Here is a 13,523-nt window from a genome sequence, read left to right on the forward strand (position 1 = left end):
TACTTTATTATCACTATCTTTGCACTTTTATATAATTATTAACTGCCATTTAATGACTTTCTTTACATGTAGTGGAAACTATTTTACTACAATATTTCTAATATATCTATTCACTGTGATAATTTAGTTGCATTAAAAACAAAACAAATTCCACTAAATTTTAGATAGATAGGCAGCAAATGTATAACTTGACAAAACTCTAAGTACTCAGTCAATTCAGTGGAAAAGGAGGGAAATATTTAATGAGTTAAAATAAGACCTTTACACTTTACAGCTGTAGGTGGCCAACAAGGTCATCTAGTCAACCTACATTGATTTCATAATTTTGGAAAGTAAGATTCTATATCAACTATCTTTTCTGATCACAGTGGTATGAAACTAAAAGTCAAGAATAGGAGGAATCATGGAAAATCAACAAATATGTAGAAATTAAATAACATGCCCCTGAACAACCACTGTGTTAAAGAAGAAATTTTTTAAATCTTGAGACAAATGCAAATGGAAACACAACATACCAAACTTATGGGACATGCAAAAGCAGTTTTAAGACGGAAGTTTATAGCAATAAGAACCTACATCAAAAAAAGAAGAAAGTTCTAATATTAACAACCTAATGTTTTACTTTAAGGAACTACAAAAAGAAGTATGACTAAGCCCAAGATTAACAGAAGGAAGGAAATAACAAAGATCACAGCAGAAATAAATAAAACAGAGACTAGAAAACCATCAGAAAAGATCAATAAAATTAAGAAATTGGTTTTAAGAAAAGCTAAATAAAACTGACAAGCCCTTGATGAGACTAAGGAAGAAGAAAAAACTCAAATAAATAAAATTTAGAGGGGGACTTCTGCCATGATGGCCAAATAGGAATAGCTCCAGAGAGCAGTTCCCAGTGAGAGCAAAGCAGAAGGCGAGTGATCTCCACATTTCCAACCAAGGTACCAGGTTCATCTCAGTGGGACTGGCTGGGCAGCGGGTGTAGCCCAAGGAGGGCAAACTGAGGTGGGGTGGGGCGCCGCCTCACCTGGGAAGTGCAGTGGACCAGAGGGCACTCCCTCCTACCCAACAGAGGCCATCAGGACTTTTCCAGCCACTCTGGAGCTTCAGTTCGGATGCTGTGTAGCTCACAGACCAGGAGATTCCCGCATGATGAAGGCACTGCGGGTTTTCAGGGCAAATGTGGGCAGCTGATTCAGGAGCACTATGAATTAGCAGCACAAATATGAGCGGATATTTGACTGGCACCTGGAGTGCCTCAGAGACAGAGTCACCCATACCCCCGAGAGAAAGGGGGCTGAAGGCAGGGACCCAGGAAATATGGTTCTGTGAGTCCCACCCCCATGTAGACCAATCAACTGAATCCCACTGGCTTAGGATTTTCGCAGCCAGCACAGCAGTTTGAGCTCCACCCTGCACAGTCACACTCCATGGTAGGAGGGGTGTCTGCCGTTACTGAGGCAGCTCTAACCTTACCTGTGTAAACAAAAGCACAAAGAAGTTTACACAGCAGCAGTGGGAAGCCCTCAGCAGCTCAACAAATCCTCTGCAGGCAGACTGTAACTAGACTTCTTGCTAGGCAGGGCATCTCACAAAAAAGGCAGCAGCCTGTCACGGACTTATAAATAAAGCCACAGCTTCCTGGGACAGAGCACCTGGGAAAAGGAGCAGTTGTGAGTTTAAACATCCCTGCCCAGCAGCTCTGAAAGTAGCAACAGAGCTCCCAGCACAGCACTTGAGCACTGACAAGGGACAGACTGCCTCCTCAAGTGGCTCCTGACCCCTGTATATCCAAGGAATCACCTCATACTGGAGAGCTCTGGCTGACATCTGGTGGGTACCCTTCTGAGACAAAGCTACAAGAGGAAAGAACAGGCAGCAATCCTTGCTGTTCTGCAGCCCCTGTGGGTGATTCCCAGGCAAGCAGGGTCTGGAGTGGACCTCCAGAAGTTCTGCAGCAGAGGGGCCCGACTTTCAGAAGGAAAACTAGAAAAGAAATAGCCTCAATGTCAACAAAAAGGACATCCACTCAGAGACCCCATCCAAAAGTCAACAACTACAAAGACCAAAGGTAGATAAATCCAAAAAGATGGGAAGAAATCAACATAAAATGCTGAAGTCACCAAAACTCACAACACTTCTCCTTCTCCAAGGAATCACAACTCCTCATCAGCAAGGGAACAAAACTGGATGGAGAATAAGTTTGATGAATTGACAGAAGCGGGCTTCAGATGTTGGGTAATCATGAACTTCTCTGAGCTAAAGGAAAATGTTCTAACTCAATGCAAAGTAACTAAGAACTTGAAAAAAGGTTAGACGAAATGCTAACTAGAATAACCAGCTTTGAGAAGAACATAAACGACTTGATGGAGCTGAAAAACACAGCACTGGAACTTCATGAAGCATAAACAAGTTTCAATAGCTGAATCAATCAAGCAGAAGAAAGGATATCAGAGATTGAAGATAAACAACAAACTAAAACGAGAAGGCAAGACTAGAGAAAAGAGTGAAAAGAAATGAACAAAGCCTCCAAGAAATATGGATTATGTGAAAGACCTAATCTATGTTCAATCAGTGTACCCGAAGGTGATGGGGAGAATGAATCCAAGCTGGAAAACACTCTCCAGGATATTATCCAGGAGAACTTCCCCAACCAAGCAAGGCAGGCCAACATTCAAATCCAGGAAATGCAGAGAACACCACAAAAATATTCCTCAAGAAGAGCAACCCCAAGGCACATATTCATCAAAATTCACCAGGGTTGAAATGAAGGAAAAAAATGCTAAGGGAAGCCAGAGAGAAAGGTCAAGATACCCACAAAGAGAAGCACATCAGACTCACAGTGGATCTCTCCACAGAAACCCTACAAGCCAGAAGAGAGTGGGGGTTAATATTCAACATCCTTAAACAAAAGAACATTCAACCCAGAGTTTCATATCCAGCCAAACTAAACTTCATAAGTGAAGGAGAAATAAAATCCTTTACAGATAAGCAATTGCTGAGAGATTCTGTCACCACGAGGCCTGCCTTACAAGAGCTCCTGAAGGAAGCACTAAACATGGAAAGGAACAACCAGTACCAGCCATTCCAAAAACGTAACAAATGGTAAAGACAATCCACACAGTGAAGAAACTGAACTAATGGGCAAAACAACCAGCTAGTATCAAAATGGCAGGATCAAATTCACATGTAATAATATTAACCTTAAATGTAAACTGGCTACATGCCCCAATCAAAAGACAAAGACTGGCAAATTGGATAAAAAGTCACGACCCATCAGAGTGCTGCATTCAGGAAACCCATCTCACATGCAAAGACACAGAAAGACTCAAAATAAGGGATGGAGGAAGTTTTACCAAGGAAATGGAAAGGAAAGAAAAGCAAGAGTTGCAATCCTAGTCTCTGATAAAATGGACTTTAAACTAACAAAGATCAAAAGAGACAAAGAAGGGCATTACATAATGGTAAAGGGATCAATGCAACAAGAAGAGCTAACTATCCTAAATGTATATGCACCCAATACAGGAGCACTCAGATACATAAAGCAAGTTCTTAACGACCTACAAAGAGACTTAGACTCCCACATAATAATAGTGAGAGACTTTAACACTCCAATGTAAATATTAGATAGATCAATGAGACAAAAATTAACAAGGATATCCAGGACTTGAACTCAGATCTCCAGGACTTGAACTCAGGTCTGGACCAAGCAGACCCTCTACGGAACTCTCCACTGCAAATCCACAGAATATACATTCTTCTCAGCACCACATGGCACTTACTCTAAAATGGACCACATAATCCTCAGCAAATGGAAAAGAATGGAAATCATAACAAACTAGTCTCTCAGACCATGGTGCAATCAAATTAGAACTCAGGACTAAGAAACTCATGCAAAACTGCACAACTACATGGAAACTGAACAACCTGCTCCTGATTGACTACTAGAAAAATAATGAAATAAAGGCAGAAATAAAGATGTTCTTCAAAACCAATGAGAATGGAGATACAACATATCAGAATCTCCAGGACATATTTAAAGCAGTGTCTAGAGGGATATTTATAGCACTAAATGCCCACATGAGAAGTGAGGAAACATCAAAAATCAACACCCTATCATCAAAATTAAAAGAATTAGAGGAGCAGATCAAACAAATTCAAAACCTAGCAGAAGACAAGAAATAACTAAGATCAGAGCAGAACTGAAGGAGATTGAGACACAAAAACCTTTCAAAAGTCAATAAATCAAGGAGCTGGTTTTCTGAAAAGATCAACAAAATAGAATGCTAGCCAGACTAATAAAAAAGAAAAAAGAGAAGAATCAAATAGATGCAATTAAAAAATGATAAAGGGGATATCACCAACAATTCAACAGAATTACAAACTACCATCAGAGATTACTACAAACAACTCTATGCACAGAAACCAGTAAATCTACAAGAAATGGATAAACTCCTGGACACTTATATGCTCCCAAGACTAAACCAGGAAGAAGTTGAATCCCTAAAGAGACTAATAAAAAGGTCTGAAGTTGAGGCAGCAGTTAATAGTCTACCAACCAAAAAAAATCCAGCTCCAGATGGGTTCACAGCCAAATCCTACCAGATACAATGAGGAGCTGGTTCCATTCCTTCTGAAACTATTCCAAACAATACAAAAAGAGGGAATACCCATAACTCATTTTATGAGACCAACATCAACCTAATACCAAAACCTGCAGAAGCACAACTAAAAATGAAAATTTTAAGCCAATATCCATGATGAACATCAATGCAAAAATATTCAATAGAATACTGGCAAGCCAAATGAACCACAGTACATCAAAAAGATTATCAATCACGATCAAGTAGGCTTCATCCCAAGGATGCAAGGCTGGTGTAACATATGCAAATCAATAAACATAATCCACCACATAAACAGAGCCAAAGAGAAAACCCACATGATTATCTCAATAGATGCAGAGAAGGCCTTCGACAAAATTCAACAGCGCTTTATGCTAAAAACTCTCAATAAACTAGGTATCGATGGAACGTATCTCAAAATAACAAAAGCTATCTATGACAAACCCACAGCCAATATCATACTGAATCGGCAAAAACTAGAATTATTCCCTTTGAAAATTGGCACTAGGCAAGGGTGCCCTCTCTCATGGTACCTATTCAACATAGTATTGGAAGTTCTAGCCAGAGCAATTAGGCAAGAAAAAGAAACAAAGGTATTCAGTTAGGAAAAGAGAAAGTCAAATTGTCTCTATTTGCAGATGACATGATTATATATTTAAAAGACCCCATTGTCTCTTCCCCAAATCTCCTTAAGTTGATAAGCAAATTCAGCAAAGTCTAAGGATGCAAAAATCAATGTGCAAAAACCATAAGCATTCCTATACACCAATAAAAGACTAACAAAAGAGAGTCAAATTATGAGCGAACTCCCATTCACAATTGCTACAGAGAGAATCTAATACCTAGGAATATAACTAACAAAGGATGTAAAGGACCTCTTCAAGAACTATAAACCACTGCTCAGAGAAATAAGAGAGGACACAAACAGTTGGGAAAATATTTCATGCTCATGGTTAGAAGAATCAATATTGTGAAAATGTCCATACTGCCCAAAGTAATAGATTGATTCAATGCTATCCCCATAAAGCTACCATTGACCTTCTTCACATAACCAGAAAAAAACACCTTAAACTTCATATGGAACCAGAAAAGATCCTGCATAGCCAACATTCCTAAGCAAAAAGAACGAAGCTGAAGGCGTCATGCTACCTGACTTCAAACTATACTATAAGGCCACAATAATCAAAAGAGCATAGTACTGGTACCAAAACAGAGATACAGACAAATGAAACAGAACAGAGGCCTCAGAAGTAATGGCACACATCTACAACCATCTGATTTTTGACAAACCTGACAAAAACAAGCAATGGGGAAAGATTCCCTGTTTAACAAATGGTGTTGGGAAAATTGGCTAACTATGTGCAGAAAGCTGAAACTGGACCCCTTTCTTACACCTTATACAAAAATTAACTCCAGATGGATTAAAGATTTAAATGTAAGATGTAACACCATAAAAACAATATAGGAAAACATAGGCAATAACATTCAGGACACAGGCATAAGCAAGGACTTCCAACACCAAAAGCAATGGCAACAAAAGCCAAAATAGACCAATGGGATTTAATTCAACTTAAGAGTTTCTGCACAGCAAAAGAAACAATCATTAGAGTGAACCAGCAACCAACAGAATGGAAAAAAAAATTTGCAATCTACCCATCTGACAAAGGGCTAATATCCAGAATCTACAAAGAACTAAAAAAAAATTTACAAGTAAAAAACAACCCTAGCAAAAAGTGGGCAAAGGATATAAATGAACACTTTTCAAAAGAAGACATATATGAGACCAACAAACATGAGAAAATTCTCATCATCACTGGTCATTAGAGAAATGCAAATCAAAACCACATTGAGATACCATCTCATGCCGGTTAGAATGGCGATCATTAAAAAATCTGGAGACAACAGATGCTAGAGAGGATGTGGAAAAATAGGAATACTTTTACACTGTTGGTGGGAGTGTAAACTAGTGCAATCATTGTTGGAGACAGTGTGGAGATTCCTCAAGGATCTAGAAATAGAAATACCATTTGACCCAGAATCCCATTATTGAGTATATACCCAAAGGATTATAACTCATTCTATTATAAAGACACATGTACACGTATGTTCATTGCAGCACTGTCTACAATACCAAAGACTTGGAACCAATCCAACCGCCCATCAGTGATAGAGTGGATAAAGAAAATGTGGCACATATACACCATGGAATAATATGCAGTCATAAAAAAGGATGAGTTCATGTCCTTTGCAGGGACATGGATAAAACCATCATCCTCAGCAAACGGATACAAGAACAGAAAACCAAACACTGCATGTTCTCGCCCATAAGTGGGTGCTGAACAATGAGAACACATGGACATAGGGAGGGGAATCCCACACACTGGGGTCTGTTGGGGGAAGGGGGTCTAGGGGAGCAATAGCAGGGGGTGGGGAGGTTGGGAAGGGATAACATTAGGAGAAATACCTAATGTATGTGACGGGGGGATGGAGGCAGCAAACCACCATGGCATGTGTATATCTATGTAACAATCCTGTAAGATCTGCACATGTACCACAGAACTTAAGTATAATAAATAAATAAATAAAAATGTAAATTTTTGTTTAATTTAGAATAAAAAAGGAGACACTACAACTGATAACAGAAATAGAAGGAACCTTGAGACTGCTATGAATAATTATGTGCTAATGAATTGAAAAACCTAGAAAAAAATAGATAAATTCCTAGAAACATATAACCTACCAAACTGAATCATGAGGAAACTGCCTATCTAAACAGATGAATAATGAGTCACAGTATTAAATCAGGCTTTAAAAGTCACCCATCAAAGAAACACCCAGAACCAGATGGCTTCATAACTGAATTCTGTGAAATATTTTTTAAAAACTAATACCAATTCTACTCAAACTCTTCCAGAGAATTGAAGAAGAAGGAATACTTCCAAACTCATTTTTGAGGCTGCATTACTCTGGCATGAAAACTGGACAAAGACACTACAAGAAAAGAAAACTGGCCAGGCACGGTGGCTCAAGCCTGTAATCCCAGCACTTTGGGAGGCCGAGGAGGGTGGATCACGAGGTCAAGAGATCGAGACCATCCTGGTCAACATGGTGAAACCCCGTCTCTACTAAAAATACAAAAAATTAGCTGGGCATGGTGGTGTGTGCCTGTAATCCCAGCTACTCGGGAGGCTGAGGCAGAAGAATTGCCTGAACCCAGGAGGCAGAGGTTGTGGTGAGCTGAGATTTTGCCATTGCACTCCAGCCTGGGTAACAAGCGAAGCTCCGTCTCAAAAAAAAAAAGAAAAGAAAAGAAAAGAAAACTGAAAACTTCAGGCCAATATCACTGACAAACAGATGCAGAATTTCTCAACAAAGTAATGGCAAACCATATTTAACAGTACTTTTAAAGGATCATTCACCATGATTAAGTGGGATTTATCTCTGCGATACCAGTTTGGTTCAACATATACAAATCAACAAATGTGATTCACCACACTAACAAAATGAAGGACAAAAAGTATATGATCTCTCAATTGATGCAGAGAAAGCACTTGACAAAATTCAGCTTCCTTTTATGATACAATTGATATAGAAGGAATGCTCCTCCAAACAATTAAGGTTGTATATAAAAAGCCTACAGCTAACATTGTACTCAACAGTGAAAAATTGAAAGCTTTTCCTCTAAGATCAGGAACAAGACAAGGATACCAGTCTCACCATCTCTGTTCAACATAGTACTGGAAATCTGAGCCAAGAAGAATTAGGCATGAAAAAAAAAAAAAAAAGGCATCTGCACAGGAAAGGAAGAAGTGAAATTATCTCTTTTGCTGACAACATGATATTTTACGTAGGAAATTCAGAAGACTTCACTAAAAAACTGTTAGAACTAATGAACTAATTCAGCAAAGTTGCAGAATACAAAATTAATCCTGCTATTACAAAGCAGTCATAGACAATTCATAAACGAATGAGCGTGGCTATGATCAGTAAAACTTTATGGACACTGAAGCTTGAATTTCCAACAATTTTTATGAGTCATGAAATATTATTTTTTTAATTTCTTCTTAACCATTAAAATATAAAAACAATTCTTAGTTCGTAGCCTTTCAAAGACAGATAGCATTATCTCATATTTATGCTTCAACAATTACAAATTATTTTAAACTTGTTTGTGTTTTGAGCGTGCATAGCCTCTTTGACAATAAGGTCTACATACTTATTTTCTAGTGTGGTACATAGTAGAGATCAGAAAATAACTCTGTTGGCTTGCAAGGCTGAGATTTAGTAGATAAGTTCCACCCTCACTTTGGAGTCTGGTGATGCACCGTAATGATTAAACACATGGAGCTGACCTTTTCGGAGGGTCAGTTAGGTGTATCCCAAAAATCAGCCCAGGAACGCATTTTCTAATTCTGACCAACCTTTCCTTCTTAAACACCCCTTTGAAGACATTGCTTTAGTAAAACCTAATAAAACACAGCATGTGGAAGGTAAGAGAAGAAAATTAACAGGGATATGGCAATGCTACAGCTAACAAATCATTTACAAGTTTCCGCACACGTCATCAGACCATGAGTTATTTGTAAATATTTGTAAAAAAATTAATTTTAAATGTATATGCATATATTTATTAAAAATAATATACATACACTTTATTTTTTTTAATTTTTTAATTTTTTTATTGCATTTTAGGTTTTGGGGTACGTGTGCAGAACATGAAAAATAGTTGCATAGGTACACACATGGCAGTGTGTTTTACTGCCTTCTGCCCCTTCACCCACATTTGGCATTTCTCCCCTTTCTATCCCTCCCAAGCTCCCCCCCCCGTGCTGTCCCTCCCCTATTTCCCCCAATAGACCCCAGTGTGTAGTACTCCCTTCCCTGTGTCCATGTGTTCTCATTTTTCGTCACCCGCCTATGAGTGAGAATATGGGGTGTTTCATTTTCTGTTCTTGTGTCAGTTTGCTGAGAATGATGTTCTCCAGATTCATCCATGTCCGTGCAAAGGACATGAACTCATCATTTTTGACTGCTGCATAATATTCCATGGTGTATGTGTGCCACATTTTCCCAATCCAGTCTATCATCGATGGGCATTTGGGTTGGTTCCAGGTCTTTGCTATTGTAAACAGTGCTGCAATGAACATTCCTGTGCATGAAGTCCTTATAGTAGAACGATTTATAGTCCTTTGGATATATACCCAGTCATGGGATTGCTGGGTCAAATGGAATTTCTATTTCTAGGTCCTTGAGGAATCGCCACACTGTCTTCCACAATGGTTGGACTAATTTACACTCCCACCAACAGTGGAAAAGCGTTCCTTTTTCTCCACATCCTCTCCAGCATCTGTTGTCTCCAGATTTTTTAATGATCACCATTCTAACTGGCGTGAGATGGTATCTCAATGTGGTTTTGATTTGCATCTCTCTAATGACCAGTGATGATGAGCGTTTTTTCATATGTTTGTTGGCCTCATATATGTCTTGTTTTGTAAAGTGTCTGTTCATATCCTTTGCACATTTTTGAATGAGCTTGTTTGTTTTTTTCTTGTAAATCTGTTTGAGTTCTTTGTAAATTCTGGATATCAGCCCTTTGTCAGATGGGTAAACTGCAAAAATTTTTTCCCATTCTGTTGGTTGCCAATTCACTCTAGTGACTGTTTCTTTTGCCGTGCAGAAGCTGTGGAGTTTCATTAGGTCCCGTTTGTCTATTTTGGCTTTTGTTACCAGTGCTTTTGGTGTTTTGTTCATGAAGTCCTTGCCTACTCCTATGTCCTGAATGGTTTTGCCTAGATTTTCTTCTAGGGTTTTTATGGTGCCAGGTCTTATGTTTAAGTCTTTAATCCATCTGGAGTTAATTTTAGTGTAAGGTGTCAGGAAGGGGTCCAGTCTCTGCTTTCTGCAAATGGCTAGCCAGTTTTCCCAACACCATTTATTAAACAGGGAGTCCTTGCTTGTTTTTGTCAGGTTTATCAAAGATTGTATGGTTGTAGATATGCTGTGTTGCCTCCAATGCCTCTGTTCTGTTCCATTGGTCTATATCTCCGTTTTGGTATCAGTACCATGCTGTTTTGATTACTGTAACCTTGTAGTATAGTTTGAAGTCCAGTAGTGTGATGCCTCCTGCTGTGTTCTTTTTGCTTAGGATTGACTTCGCTATGTGGGCTCTCTTTTGGTTCCATATGAAGTTCAAGGTGGTTTTTTCCAGTTCTGTGAAGAAAGTCAATGGTAGCTTGATGGGGATAGCATTGATTCTGTAAATTACTTTGGGCAGTATAGCCATTTTCACGATATTGATTCTTCCTAACTATGAACATGGAATGCTTCTCCATCTGTTTGTGTCCTTTTTTTATTTCATTGAGCAGTGGTTTGTAGTTTTCCTTAAAGAGGTCGCTTACGTTCCTTGTAAGTTGTATTCCTAGGTATTTTATTCTGTTTGTAGCAATTGTGAATGGCAGTTCGTTCTTGATTTGGCTCTAAGTCTGTTATTGGTGTATAGGAATGCTTGTGATTTTTGCACATTGATTTTATATCCTGAGACTTTGCTGAAGTTGCTTATCAGTTTCAGGAGTTTTTTCTTACTCTGTCATCCAGACTGGAGCGCAATGGCATGATCACTGCTCACCACAGTTTGGACCTCCTGGGCTCAGGCAATCCTCCCACTTCAGACCCCCAGGTAGCTGGAACTACAGGTATGTGCAACCATGCATAGCTAATTTTTGTATTTTGAGTAGAGATGGGGTTTTGCCATGTTGTCCAGGTTGGTTTCCCACTCCTGGGCTCAAGCAACTCCTTTGCCTTGGCCTCTCAAAGTGCTAGGATTATAGACATGAGCCACCAAGCACAGGCAAATACGCTTTTGATATAAAGAATGATTACATAGAACTTTCAATAGCAATCCCCAAAAATTCTGCTTGAGACTAACTAGAATATACGTTGTTATTTTATGTTATAGTTTTTTCTTACCAGTGACTATCACAAATAGAAAATCGAAATTAAAATCTCTTGCTAGTTTCTGTTTATTCTGTGATTTTCTGACATGTGAGTTTAAAATGTTTCTTTCAGTTCAGATTTGATTAAACATCTGTTCTGTGGAGTACCTACTCACTGCAGATAAAAGATGAAGAAGGATTCCTTCCATTTAGGTTTCTCAGAGGGAAGACACACCTCATTTTAGTCATCCAATATGAATTGAGCGGCAACTCATTGCCATAAATATCTCCATATCTCCTGTTCCTCTCTGCTCCAACCACAGTCCCTGCCCCTATATCCTCAGCATTTTCCCAGTGCCCTTTGAATTCTTTTCCTAAGCGTCTCTTCCTTTCTTTAAATCTCTCATGAATTCCCAAAGCCTATGTTACAAAGGGGAAGATTCTGCTGGGCAGGATCCCAGGGGATCTAGGGCTGCTTCTAAACTGATGACCTTTTAGCACACATCTCTCATATCTGCACTCAGTCCCAAAATAACACCCTAGGAAGAGGGAATGCATAGAGCAGGTGTTAGATACAAAATAAAGAAACATTAACAACCACTGACTGTTATTGGAAATTGTATGTTTATGCAAGTAGGGGATTATTTTGGCCAGTTTATCTCATTTTGAGGAAGATAAACCTTCATTACAGTTCTGATTGAAGACTCCATTGAAATCATAACCTAAACTAAACTACATAAAGGAACGAAGATCTATTTCCAGGGGATTTCATTTTCTAATTTTTTCTGAGCAAGACATCTACTGAAACTTTGATCTCATAGCAGCTGCTTTGCTGGTCCCCAGCAGGAAACCAAAGACTCTACTTTTGAAGTGTCATAGACAACTTTACCTTGTTATTAAAAAAAAAAAAAATATATATACTTTCCAGCCACTACAAAAGAAAAAATTTCCCCCCGACTCTCCCTGGAGAATACATGAACAGAAAACTGAATGCATCTGTCTGGTGCTACTTCGAGGTAAGGAAGATAAAAAAAGAAAAGGAAACCTGAATTCAAAAGGAAAAATAGCCCACTATTTCTAAGCCAGCAGTATATTTGCTTGTTACTTAGGAGAAATAGTTGTTACTTATGTTATTAAAACTATGGGTAAGGTCAAGTTTAGCTGGAACTGTGAACTGGGTCTTTACCTTAAGCATTGGCCCAGCCTCCTCCCTGGGCCTCTCACATCCATTTTGGCAAACCCATTCCTCTAAAGCACTTACAGCTTCATGGTCTTCTTCCAGCCCCCAGAGAGCTGCCAGGCCTTTAAAAAGAGAAGAGTCATTGGTAGATTCTATAAAACTGAAAGTCAAATTCACTTTGTCTCTGGTAATATCATAGTTAGTTTATTCTGGAGAGAAAAAAAATAATAGTAATTTGTTGCTCACTATTGTGGAGGCTGGGAAGTTGAGGATCAAGCTCCAGCAGATTCGGTGTCTGATTAGCGCTCATTTTTCATAGGTGGTGCTTTCTATATGTCCTCACATGGAAATGGGGCAGACTTTCTCAAGCCTCTTTTCTAAGGACATTAGTCCCATTCATGAGGGTAGAGCCCTCATGACCTAATCACCTCCCAAATTCTCTACCTCTTCTTACTATTGCACTGGAGATTACATTTTAACAGTGAATTTTGGTGGGACCCAAACAATCAGATCAAGAGGCATACATAAAAGCAAAAGCATATACCAATTTGTGACTATATACACAGAAAAACTATAGTAACTTTAAAAAGCCAAAATAGCTATATATAGTTATATTAATGTCAAGAAAAATAGACATTATAACAAATGACCTAGTACTACAGGTATTATATGGTTGATTCTTAGAAATATATATCAAGTTACAGAAAAATATATACAGGAAAAATGTATTTATGTAAAGTTAAAGAATATACAAAATTGTTACATAATATTTGGCAATGTTTACATATGTGA

General features: G+C 38.6%; 1 long non-coding RNA gene across 4 annotated transcripts in view; it reads right to left on the reverse strand.

Moving 5' to 3' along the window:
- Positions 1 to 13,523, reverse strand: part of LOC144581708 (uncharacterized) — a 187,696-nt gene that overhangs the window by 103,033 nt on the left and 71,140 nt on the right. For all 4 annotated transcript variants that reach the window (XR_013532799.1, XR_013532802.1, XR_013532801.1 and 1 more), the window contains one exon: positions 12,738 to 12,853. This is a non-coding gene — a long non-coding RNA (uncharacterized LOC144581708). The remainder of the gene's footprint in view (positions 1 to 12,737; positions 12,854 to 13,523) is intronic.

The sequence above is a fragment of the Callithrix jacchus genome, chromosome 3 (assembly GCF_049354715.1).
Source record: "Callithrix jacchus isolate 240 chromosome 3, calJac240_pri, whole genome shotgun sequence".
Lineage (NCBI taxonomy): Eukaryota > Metazoa > Chordata > Mammalia > Primates > Cebidae > Callithrix > Callithrix jacchus.